Source organism: Telmatherina bonti (assembly GCF_933228915.1).
Source record: "Telmatherina bonti genome assembly, chromosome: 13".
NCBI classification, from domain to species: Eukaryota; Metazoa; Chordata; class Actinopteri; order Atheriniformes; family Telmatherinidae; genus Telmatherina; species Telmatherina bonti.
This window is the reverse complement of record NC_136611.1, coordinates 28,950,407-28,963,458: the sequence shown is the minus strand read 5'-3', so window position 1 is coordinate 28,963,458 and position 13,052 is coordinate 28,950,407. Positions and strand designations below refer to the sequence as shown.

The window sequence follows — 13,052 nt, the reverse complement described above, 5'->3', positions numbered from 1 at the left end:
GTCTGGGCTGATTGGAGGAAGTGATGAGTACTACATTGCTCCACTTTCATCCCGCTCATCAGGGTGCTGTCAACTTACACAATGTCAAATTTACTGCAAAGCAATTAAAAGCTGAGGCTGTCACAATTGGGCTTGATGGAGAGAGCTAATAGTGGCAACACACAGGCTAACGTTTCAACATGTATCTTCACACAAATACTGATATACCACACATCAACTCACATACACACAGATGCATATATTTTACAATAACCATGCAAGCGATTAGCTCACAAAGTGGGGGTTTAAACAGTTAGTCACTTCTGATTCATAAGCGGCTGGCTTCCACACAGCTCCTCACTATGCTGCTTGTCAAACACACAGGAGCAAGCAGCTGAAGGTGTGTGTGTGTGTATGCAGGTGTCCTGTTTTTTTTTTGTTTTTTTTAACCAGATCTCTCTGCTTCTTGTCTGATTCCTCATGTCCCTGCCATTATGTGTGAATGAAAGACCATGTTGATGTGTTCATATTTAGGTGTGTGTTTGTGTGGAGTTTGGCAGGGCTTCAGCTGCTGTGTTGAGCTAGATGAAGCCAATGGAAAGCTGAGGTCTGGACGACTTACATATTTAGGAAAAATTCACCAAAGATGGCTGGTATGCTGCTGCGCTGTCACATATTTGTGTGTGTATGTGAGTCTGCCTGAATTCATCCAGCCCCATAGGTAACCGAACCAGTGACCTCAGTAGCAGCAGCATATTTCATTTTGGCAAGATTTTTTTTCCCCCTTAGTGTATTTTTTTTCCCCCTGCTGCTGCTACAGCTTCAGCAGACACGCTGCCGGTTCAGTCCCAGGTGGGGATACTCACTGAAGGGTTAAACATTATACCAGAAGCAGTTAACAGACATACCCACATGTGTGCTCATATGGTGAGTTACTCAGAAGCGTGAGGTTCAGGATTAGGTCTAAATTCACTTACCGGCACATAACTTAACTCTGTTTTGAAGGACCTTCTGTCAAATAAACTTTAATATTTTTATGTGACTCACTTTTTATGTTCTTTTGCCATCAAAAATGGGTTCATGCTGTCCTGGATGTTCTCCTCCTTTACACAATCATGTCAAAAGCAGGTTTGGGATGTCTGTCTTGTTAAAACCTTTATAAGACTATATTAACCTGAGTGGGTTGAGAAGAATCTCCCACATATTAGACTAGAAAAATGTGTGCTAAATTTTTAATTAGAAAGGTTTGTCATGGTTTTGCTTCGTGCGCGAGTTATGCCAAGGTTCTGCTGACAATATCATTTGAACCCACCCATGTGTTTGAATCAATAAAGTTTGATGAACATCACAGCTTTTCCAGTCAATAAAGTGTAGCTGAGTTTCCAGTGTCTTATTTATTGACAGCAGTGAACGAAGTACGATGCTGTCAGAGGCTTCGGCGTTGCCTTTGTGTGCTGCCTCGGTGTAACACAAGCCAGCACAGATGCTACTGACAAAATCTGCTTGGCCATAGGCGATCTCATTGTTATTACTGAGCCATTGATGTTGACATGAATCTCAGCCTCTACACAGCAACACACCAGCAGGGACGTTGCAATTAGTTATATGATCTGCTCTGTGAACTATGGGATCTCAGTCGAAGGGGTTCAAGCGAGTGTATGCGTGTGTGTGACTGACTTTGTATATCTGGGTGTGCCTTTTATGTGTCTATTAATGTCACAGCACTAATAAAAGCGAGATCTTTTCACACTACGTCAAGTCATTTCTTTCTGGCTCAGCTTAAGTTAATGAGCATAAACTCATGCCATGGCGGCTGTAAAGGAGACAGATTGCTTGAGAGAACAACATGGACGAACTTATTGTAGCTTCTAGCTGTATTCCATCATATTTGGTGATAAACAATTTTCTCTACGATGAAGGAATGATTTTCACACAGTAATGGAACATGATACAGTTGCAGAAAGGTTATTACACTTCCCTTCTTTACCAAAATTTCATGTTTCTTTGTAATGCCTAATACAACTCAGGGTAAATTGGTTTGAAAAATAACAGAGGTGTAAGATCCACGACTGCAAGTATTGTGGGTTTTTTTGTTTTGTTTTGGGTTTTTTTTTGCTTTCATGTTGAATTTTCTGATCTTGAAAATAGAAATGAAAATAAGAAAAAGATATTGCAAAATGAGGTTCTTAACCTGAGACCCCCAGCATATCCCCAAACCCCAGAGTCACAAGATCACTTTCTTTTGTCCTTTTTATGACCAATTCCAGACAGACTCGGCCATCATGATATATTTCTGACAACATCTTAAAAACAGTAATAGCAGAGCAGAGACAGTATCCACAGATGAAATAAAGGTAAAAAATTAACCTCAGTTAAACTCGGATGTGTGAAACAATAACTATTCACAGAGTTTGAACATAGAAAAAGATTTTTTTAGCTGCTTAATCCACCCTGGTCATGCTTACACAACTACTTTACACTTGAGAATGAATTGCTTTAGTGATAATGGCATTTCTATCCAATTTTCTTCTGAATCATAAATGCACACAGCAGATTTTTCTGTCTCTTTTACAAGCACGGCTGAATAAAGTCATGAGGAGCATCAACTGAAAAGCTGCCAGTGTGTGAATGAGGAAATACTCTCACTTTTGCTCTTGTAAGCTTGCATTAAGACAAACATTTTTTTGCAATTTTAGTTTTCCTTTAGACAATTATTTAAAATAAACCAAAGTACTGGCTGGGATTACAGCTACCAAAATAATAACAATAGTGAAATGGTCCCAATTTGAAACCGTAAAGAGATAATAGACACTTTTTGCATTACATATTCAAACCAAATGGTCCAGAGGATTCAGGCAAGTTTATTTCCACAAAGTTTGAATAAAATTCATTTAAGTCTCCATAAAAACATTCGAGCAGGCTGTTAAAGGGTTAATAGACTGCCATTAATCATGTGTATCTCATTTGTGAAAATAGCTTATGTTTTGTTTGTCACAGCGGTGTGAGTCACAGCCTACACCTCATCAACCCGGTCTCCTGACAGATCATAAAAAAAAGCATGTTGGAAAGTGAAGAAATACATTAGTTTGACACTAAAGACTTCAGAAAATGTGCAAAACATTTTTTTCCTGTCTTTGTGCTCTACTGTAGCCCAGCTAAAATAGCATAGTTTTCTCCTTCACTCCCATTTGCCGGATCTCGGGGTTCAAAGCAGATGGGAAGATGTAGATTTAATTTGCACACTGAGGCTTGGATGTCAGAAAAAAAATACGTGGTTGTGGTTAGAAAACCACGCATTGTCCCAGACTAAACAGTTTCAGTCACGGTTCTTTGCACGTGAAACAATACATTGAGATACAAATGCACGTTCAAGCTTACATATCGTCAGCAGCACTAAAACAGCTGCGACTTAAAGCAACACCTCATTTCAGAGGAACACAGTTTCCATGAAAGTTTCATCGTGTTTTACAGCTTGAATGAATACATTGTTTGTATACGGAACAACACTCAACACTTACTGAAAAAGAGTTGCTTTACTCTAAAAGTCTCAGTAGTTTGTTTGCTTTTAAGGTCATATTTTATAAAACGTTTAAATTACAACCTAAAACAGGGAATGAACAGCTGTCCTTTGTTGACATGGTTACAGTATCTTAACAAGATTTTGGATTGTGAAGCAGCAGTCACAGATAGAATAGGGATGTCTGCATCACACTGTTGTCTTGTTCATCTAATAACTATTTTTAATTCCAGGCAACGTGCGTGTGCACATACTTGTTTGGAAATGGCAGGTCTTCTTTTACAGAGACGTCACACCGATGAAAGATTTATTGTTTCTCAAGTGTGTACACGAACATATTCACCGACATCCACCCCCGCCACTCATTAGCCCGCTCTTCTTTTTCTCTTTTAGGCCAGCGTGACCTTCATCTGAGTCAAGTGTTGCTATTCAACATTCACGAAGAGCTCAGGCGCAGAAGAACTGAAAGGGAGATTAGGAAGAAAAACACACAAGCGAGGAGGAGAAAAGCAGGTAAGAAAGTAAAAACAGAACAAAGGGTGGAGAAGAAAAATGCTGCAGCGTCCTACCTCTCCTCTGAAGCATCCTTCTGCAAACAGTCCAACTGGCAGCAAAAATCAGAGAACTGAACAGAGAGAAAGACAGAGTGAAGAATTTAAAATGAGAAAAAAAAATGAAAGACGTAAAAATGGAAATACGAGGAGTAAAAAGGCACAGTCTTTAGATCAGGACATGGAAATTACAGTCATTGTTAGAAACTCCCAGGAAGAATTGACCCACAAGGAGACAAAGCAAAACATGTACGAGCCACTTGTGAGATAAGAAAAGAGAGAAAAAATTAAATCTCAGTCAGAAATTGGACTTCTGTCTGTTGTCGAGAGTGATGCTTAAGGTTATCTCTTAGTGTGTGCGCGCATGTGAATCGCTCACATTTCATCTCAACAGCGTCGGCAAGTGAAAGAAAAAACTCATTTAAGGAAATTTAACATAAGAGAGATAAATGCAACAATTCCAGGCGAGTCAGAAATAAAATAAAAACAGAAAACGTGACATACCACATGTAAAACTGGCATAACCGTCGCCATCGTAACCTCACCAGAAAGTTTACACAGCAAAGTACTGGTTAGAAGCTCACTAAGAGCTGCTTCTTCATGCAAAGTTCAGGAAAACCTACCGTAGGTCCACTCTGATGATTATCCACAATCGAAGCTGTGTGGAATATTTTTAGCTTTGCTTGCGCCGCGACTTTCTATCCAGGTGACCCTACAGTTTGCTGCACAGCTTGTTCTTGCTAAGCCCTCTGATGTCTGTCAACCCACCATGCAACTTGATACAAGGACAATTAGCTTAGCTCAACATAAAAGCCACAAAAAAAAAAAAAAAGAAGCAGGGAAACAATATCGGCAAGCATCTCATTTTAATCCGATCTGTGGTTTCCACTCCAAATCTGTTATGGGCTGCAACAATGAAGCCTGAACACATAAACAACGACTGCTGTACCAATGATTGAGGTCATAATCTACAATCTACCATAGTGGGTGCTTTTTATCCAAGTCGACGTGGTTTTCATTATAAAACATTGCATGTCAATATGTGTGTGTTAGTTGGTGGGTGGCCACCTTATGCTTGAAGTGTGTGATGAAGGGTTCTCCTGTCGTCGGCCTGATTGAGCGAGCGGGAGCTCCAGCAGGCTGAAGTAAATTGCCTCCCATAAAAATAGTCATTTGTGTCCCAACTTCCATGTAGAGAATACAGAGATGCACCAGAAGAAGAGAGACGCACTCAAATGCAAACACGCACACACATGGGCCATGATAATGAGAGAGACCAAGCTACACACACACACACACACACACACACACAAGCAGGGAAAGCTGTGAAAAAACAACCTAAGGCGACATGCTTCTTCTCTTCAATCCTTTTTTTTTTTTTCCGCAAATGTTTGATTCGCTTTCTAGCATAGCCACAACATACTCATCCCTTGTTCTCTCTAATAACCGCGCTTCTCTCCATCTACGACTCGCAGTGTATGTTTATCTCTGTGCGGATATTGGCTGCCGATCATAAATAGCTTTTCTCTGACGGTGTGCCATCACCGACTGGCAAGGAGCTTAGGGAGGAGAGGGAGGAGAGGGGGGTGGATGGGAAAGTAAGGTGTGTGTGTGTGTGTGTGTGTGAGAAAGGGGTGACAGTGAATGCTGAGAGATCAAGAGAGCGATAGAGGGAGGAAGAGAAGAAAAATGTAATACAGATGGAGACACAGGTTATCTACATCACGGCATGTGTGACAGGTGTCAGGGATGCGCTGATGGATGCAGCGCTCCTAACTGCAAACACCCATCCGCTGAGTGGGAGTGGCAGCGTTAATGCACTCAAATGCAAACCTGCACACTGACACACAATTACACGACCTGATGCCATTAAAAGAAAGCAGCAAGCGGGGCTTCATTTACTGGAACGAAGCCGCCGCTGTTTTAATTTTTTGCTTTATGGCGTTTGCCTTTAATGCAAGCGCAGCATTTTCTATGTGCTTTGTTGAGACATACAGTTTGTGATGCACATTACCTCTGCAGTAGCCCCATCAGGACAAGAGTCATGCCACACTAACTACTCTTTTAGTGCTCAAATATTGTTTTGTGTCACAGTTTTTCCAGGCGTTTCCAATTTGCTGCTTAATCGATCGCTGTCGTAGGTTATTATTCATTGAGACTTCACACCTCCTGCAAAGTTTTCATACTGAAAGCCCTTTAGACATATGAAAATACAGAAATCTTTTACTTATCTTCTCTAATAAGAGTCACTGATGACAGATGTGAGTCAAAAGTCATTTGTTATAGCATAGCAGAATGGCCGAAAAAGAACGATAGTTATCCTGGATTTGTCCAAAGTTAATAAAATTCACCAACATTATTAGCTCCTTTCACCCTCTGATGCATGAATTATTAAATATTAATGCCACATTTTTTTTCATATACAGTATTTGATTTCTACAGACATGTACAGAGACATTTTCCTTTGTTTTTATTATTATTTAACCTTTTATTTAGTTCATTTATTGTATCTTTTCTATAGAAATATTCATGAATTCATGTATTGTCATGTTCAGATGATAGAAATATTCTTTAAAAATTGACTAGTATCATTTTCTCATCCTATTTGTCATTGAGGTAAAATTGGTAATTACATGTACATGTATATATGGAATTTTATACTGTATTTGTTGTCTAATGGGTGACTCTCCTAAAATCCACTAAAGTGGCAAAATTGCAAATATACAATCATAGCATATGATTAAACTAGATAATAGCCTTTAATACGTGCCTACTGCTGTAGACTTGATGGATCAAAGGGTTATATCCATATTATTTAGGATGCTTTTGGTATATCCCAACATTTGGCTGAGTGAGTCCAGAAAATGCCCCCCAAAAACAAAGGAAAACCAAAGTATTCTTCCAACTTTTTCTTTGTATTTAACAATAACTGGAAAAGAGCTCCATTTTTGTTGGTTTTTGCGGCGTGCTACTAAGAAGTGTTGACTTTTACTTACTATATGTCAGATTTAAAACTAGTTCAACAGAAGAAAATTGAGTTATTTTTCATTTGGAAGAGCAAATCTATTTGTCTAGTTGTGGTGGTGGAACTGCTGGATTTTTGCAGTGTTTCCCTGTTAGTTTTCTCTAGTATGTATTTCTTCACACTGACCAAAGTTATTGTCTCACATCTGACGTATTATAGTGATGAAGTGAGGATTCTTTCCCAGTGGCCAGCGCATGTAGAAACTCCCAGTTTACACTGCATCCAGCCTGATGAGCCGAATGAGTGGGAATGTGCCGTATCTTGCATTCCTCTATCCTCTCTCGCTCCATGCGGCAGCGGTCTTTGTCTCCCGATCGATCTCAGCTCATCTTCCCGTAAACCTGGACCTCTTTTCTCTCTGCCCTGACTCACCACCTCCTCCCTTCTCATTGCTATTGATCAGCCTGTGTGTTCAACAAAGTAGAGAGCAGGCAGTGGTTAATGTAGACCTGCACTGAAGGAACCCTGCAGATGGTTCTTGTATCACCTCTCACTCCTAATGGGTCCAATCAAGCCATAATAGACCCTGACTTGGAGCATCAAGGGCCGCCACTCTCTTCTGACCGGTCTCACCTTTCACCACTCTTCCTTTTAACAAATATCTGCACTGTTTAATTGTTGATTGTTGTGTTTTTATATATATATATATATATATATATATATATATATATATATATATATATATATATATATATATATATATATATATATATATATATATATATATAAACACAACAATCAACATACATATGTATGTATGTATGTATCCATATATATATATATATATATATATATATATATATATATATATATAGAGAGAGAGAGAGAGAGAGAGAGAGAGAGATAGATAGATAGATACTTCTGCTGAGTATGCAGTATGCACTGACTTCTTTCAAAGTGCTTTGCATTTTTCATAGTACTGCCCATTCATTCATGGTAGCTGTTCAGTAGAACCACACTTTGCTAATTTTGGCCTCTGGGAGCTGCCCGGTGCCCAAAGCTCAAGCCTTTTATTATCTTCTGACTTCTTGCAGTCACTGAACACACAGGCTTTTACTGGGTTAAGCTCCTTGCTTCAAGGCAGCATTGCTGTAAGTAGTTGTTGACCCAGGGGAAAGGGCTTCTCAAATTCCTGCTTACCTTTTAGAAATTTAAATAGCTCATAGCATGAGTGAAGAGAAGAATAATGGAATAAAAGGTTGTTTTTGTTTTTTTTTTTTTGTTTTTTTTACGAACTTTGAAAAATTAGGATGTGTGGGTTGTCCTTATGGTCGAAATGCTAAAACATGTTATTTATTCTCACATTACTATGAAAGCAGGACCCCACTCTGTCAATTTGCTGTAGCTTAGACACGAGGAATTCTGATGCTTATATGCAGTATTTTAACCAGCAACAGTCACATTGTAAAAGTTACAGCAATTAACTTCTGGTGTACGAGATTAAAGAGTTTAAATCATAAATTTAAAAAGAAAAACACTGAAAAGGCTCTGCGTAGGTCCGTGGAAGCCCGACGTTCACCCCTCCTCGCAGCACATTTACGCAAACAACTCCTTTGTAATGAATCTGTTTGGATTCCTGAGTTTTTGCGGTAAACACGGATGAAAAACAGCAACATGACGCCGTAACCATATGTCCGAGTGGGAGAGCGTATTTCACCAGCATCGGCTAAGCCGACCCCGCCGCACGCAGACGCTGCGCGAGCATAAATGCAGCAACAGCTGGATAATCGTAGCTCAGATCAAATGTATGTAATTCATATTTCCCTTCAGTGCTTTCTGCTTCTCTCCTTTTGTGTATTTGTGTAAACATTTAAACAAAACAGAAATGAGTTCAAACTCAGCAGCAGTTTTCTGTTTCACATTTTCACTTCACTGCTGTAGCCTCATACTTTCAACTGCTGTCTGCTATAATGAGGGGCAGGAAAACTCGGGGGGGGGGGGGGGGGGGGGTTGCTTGGAAAATCTGATGACTTGGAAGTTTATCATAAAAAGAGAAAAGGAAAACTTTTATTGTTTTTATTGTCTGTAAGTTAAATATTTTTCTTGTTTATTCAGGAACAGGATCAGTTCTGATCTTAAATGACAAAGAAGAAAAGAGTTTTCTGACAAAGTGGTTTGATCCACAAGCCGAAAAGGTGTAAAAGCACAATCTGATAAATCCTCATGCTGCCACATTCACCATCACAGTTTGCAGACAAATGTTTAAGCAAGTTACAGTTTGTTTGATATTAATATTGCTGAGTGTCTCAGAAAAGTTAGCCAGTGTTTCTAAACACCTCGTGGATAACATGTTTGCATCACCATCCATTCAGTAGGGCTGGGCGATTAATCAGATCTTAATCTTAATTACGATCTGGATTTTCAACGATCATAAAAATAAAAGGGTGTGATTATTTTTCTCTTTGCAGTTTCCTCTCCTGCTGTCTTCAGCTGCTAATCGAGCATCTCTGGCGTTGCAGCGCTGGGCTGTAAACTCCTCCCACAGCCGCTTTGGTTTCATTCAGACACTGCTGCCAACTTGGCGACTTTCGCGCTAAATCTGGCGACTTTTTTTTTTAAAAGCGATTTGCGACAAATGGAGCAACTTTGGTTGGAGTTATTAGAGACTTGTCTGGTGTTTTTGCGACTGACTTGAAGGTACAAATTGTTCTGCAGTTACTGTAAGGAAGGAGCAGCTGGAGCCTCTCCCGTCCTAAAGCACTCCCAGGCGGCCAGTCTCAGTCGGCTCCGGCTGCAGGTCAATGTAGAATAACTGCAGCAGGTTGTGGAAGTTCACCTAAACATAGTTTATACCGTTGTCAGTGACAACTGGCTGCATTATTTTCGTATAAACACACATGTAGTTCGGCGAGTTGAACACTAATACCCCTCCGTTACGGGGCGTTACCATAGTAACGCATTAATCAGCTTATTCAAGTCCGCTGTCTTTAACCGGTGAATGAGAAAAACGCGCTGCAGCCTGACAGCGGTTGTTTGGCATAAAACGTACATTGAGGCCAACATAAAATAGTTCCTATATTAGCGATAAAAGTGGATTAAACAACTCTGAACCGTGCATTAGATGGTTATAATGTGCGACACAAAGTTGAAAACACCACGACGCGCAGCGTGGTTTAAAAATACTGGATAATTGTGTTAAAGAATCGAGATCTTAATTTCAGTCAAAATAATCGCGATTAGAGCAGCCCTACCATTCAGAACATTCAGAAACAACTTTTGTTAAAAAAATGAAACTTGTTGTAACCTGTTGTTATTTCTGAAAAGATTTAAAAAAAAAAAAAAAAAAAAAAACCATTTCACTGCACTCTGGTCCATCACAGAAATTGGGAATAGACTGGAAAGGAGGTCAAACAGGTAATGGAAGAGCTGTTTAAAGGGATGTAATGGGATAGTGACGCACTGGCCAGAGCCAACTTAGTAATGAATAATCTACTAATGTCAGGATGTTTTGCCCATTTAGTTAGTTAAAACAGTGCAACTTTACTGAAAAATAATTATACATCCACAGCCAGCCCTGATTTTTTTATCATCTCTATGTAACTGCAGGCTCCTTTGCTGCATTTGCCTTGATGGAGGCGTGTGGGCGGCCTCTGTAGAGTACAGCTAGGTGTGACCTTTCTGCCCTGTGGCTCCTCACTGGGATCCAGGGCTCTGGACTCAGCATGAAACCTCCCCAAAAGATCAGACCTGGGTAGAGGAAGAGGACTGTGAGAGGGAAAGTGCAAGAGCACTACTGGACAATTAGCCCCCCAAGCAGCATAGTAGGTGGTCCCCCTAAGCAAGAGTATACTGGTAATATCTCAGGGACTGCCAGCCGGCAAAAGAAAAAAAACATGAGAGGGAGATGGTGTGTGTGGGGGTGTGTGTGCTGCCTTATACTGTTTTGCATTCACACACCCAGCGGTTGTTGTTCCGAAATGAGACAGTACGTGTGCTGCCCACGGGCGTCAATATCACTATGTCTATTATTCAGAGCTGATTACGCCGCTAAATCGTACAGAGTGAATAGTTTTTAATGAGCTTCGAAATAAAGCAGAGAAAGTTTGTTAGCTATTTGCTTGTCTTAGCCCGGCTGGCGGGGGAAAAAATAGGATATTTGCAGGAGTGATTTGATTAGTGTGCTGGTGTGTGAGGAGCAGGTTGCAGCATATGTGAGCGGTAAATGTGAAAATGTGCGTTTGTGTGCGCTAAACCGCGGGTGTGGATATAACACGTGATAAAGCATCCCTTTCATGTTTTTTTCCTCTGTGTACATGCATGTGGTATTTCCACATGAATTATAGATAAGCGTGTGCTTGTGTGCGTGTGTGTGTGTGTGTGCAGGCCTTCTGCTCACACATCAGTCCGCTGCCTTGAGCAAGGATCATCGACTTGTCATCATGGACTGGCGCACACACACTCATGCATGTGCATTGATGACAGGTCAAAGAGCTATCCCAGCATCCCTCAGGCCTCCGCACAGAACAGGCAGGTCGAGGCAGGGCAGAGTGCACGTGGGCTTTATGATTTCTCACTACAGTCATGCAGTTGTCAGAAACAACAGACGCTGTGCTGACAGCACAAGGTCGCCCAAAAGGAAGGAGAAAAACACACACAAAAAAAAAGAAGCAAGCTAGACAGAGAGGCTAAGAGATGAAATTCAGACATTGTTTGTGCTCGCTCAGAAAAGGTCTTATCGGTGGTTATTGCTGGCTTTCCTGCATTTATTCCTTTTTTCTTAAAGGTCAAGAAAATGAAACGTCTAAATTCAACTTTTAGTCAAAAGGCTTGAGAGACATCTTTTGCAGATGTAAACGCACCAACGCAAACACACATATGCAGCAAACGGAAACATCTCATCAATCCACAGAAACTCTTTGGACGATTAAACAGTGCTCAATCTTTGTATAAGATGTGATGCTTTATCTCTATAGTCAGATTGCATTTAGGGTTCAGAATGTACTTTTTTTTTTTCTTGTTTTTTTTTTTTGTTTGTTTTTTATCATATTTCCCTCATCATATCAGATTTCTTGTTTTTTTTTTCATAGTTTTTTACAGATCGTTATTAAAAATAACATTTTTACAGAGTTTTTTATTTATTATTCCAACTAAATCCACTCATTTCTCTCATTATGGATTTCAGCACAGAGCCTGATGCACTGATGAGATTCTCTGCTCGAATGATTGGCTGGAATTAAAGCTGTAGACCTCTGGGGCAGAGAACTGACAACCAGTGTGATTAAAGTCATCAGCGTGCCGCGAACTCTGCTATAACTCAGTTTTTAGGGTTGTATCGGTGGGTTGTCATCTCCTCGCGGCAGATAAGCATGGCAGCAGTGGGATTTCATAGCTTCAGTCAGGCTTCTCTCAGATAGTGTTGGTACAAATCTTATGTTAGCATGCACTTCCTGCAGACATTAGCATTTATTTGGGGATATATCACTCTCCTTTGAGCCCTACAGTTTTGCATTCTTCAAGGGAAAATCAGACTTTTCAGGCGATGAAGGCTTCACTGTGTTCTTCTGAATGGGCAGCTGGTGTGCACTGAGTTTACAAGATTTTTCTTAATTGACAACAGTTTCCTGCAGTGGATGGCAGCAATAAAGGCTGAGTCAGAACTAAAACATTATGGTTAAATATTTATCCATTTTACCCTTGGATCTGATTTCAGGCTTAACAGCTTGTTGAAATTCTTGTGTTCATTTTATCCTTGAAATTCAACCTTGCATGAAAAGTCATTTTCAGAGAAAGAAAAGCGTTTTCTGATACATGTAAATATACAACAAATGCATGAGTCCACGCAGGTTTTGTTGAGGCGTTGTTTTGAGTTCAGTTGTGAAGAAAAAAAAAAAAAAAAAGAAAGAAAGAAAATTACGCCTTGTCTCCCAAATGTTTTGTGTACAATCTGCTTCCATTACATGTGCGCCTGTCACCACGGACCGCTAGCACAGAGGGTCCTGCTGTTCGATAAACCGGACGTCACCGTCTGGCTTCATCTCGC

At 40.2% G+C, this 13,052-nt stretch overlaps 1 protein-coding gene across 1 annotated transcript in view; it reads left to right on the top strand.

Moving 5' to 3' along the window:
* sema4c (sema domain, immunoglobulin domain (Ig), transmembrane domain (TM) and short cytoplasmic domain, (semaphorin) 4C) overlaps positions 1–13,052 on the top strand; it is an 87,956-nt gene that overhangs the window by 26,728 nt on the left and 48,176 nt on the right. The window contains exon 2 of the mRNA XM_079251491.1: positions 3,890–4,009. The gene's annotated coding sequence lies outside the window, so the exon portion shown is untranslated. The remainder of the gene's footprint in view (positions 1–3,889; positions 4,010–13,052) is intronic.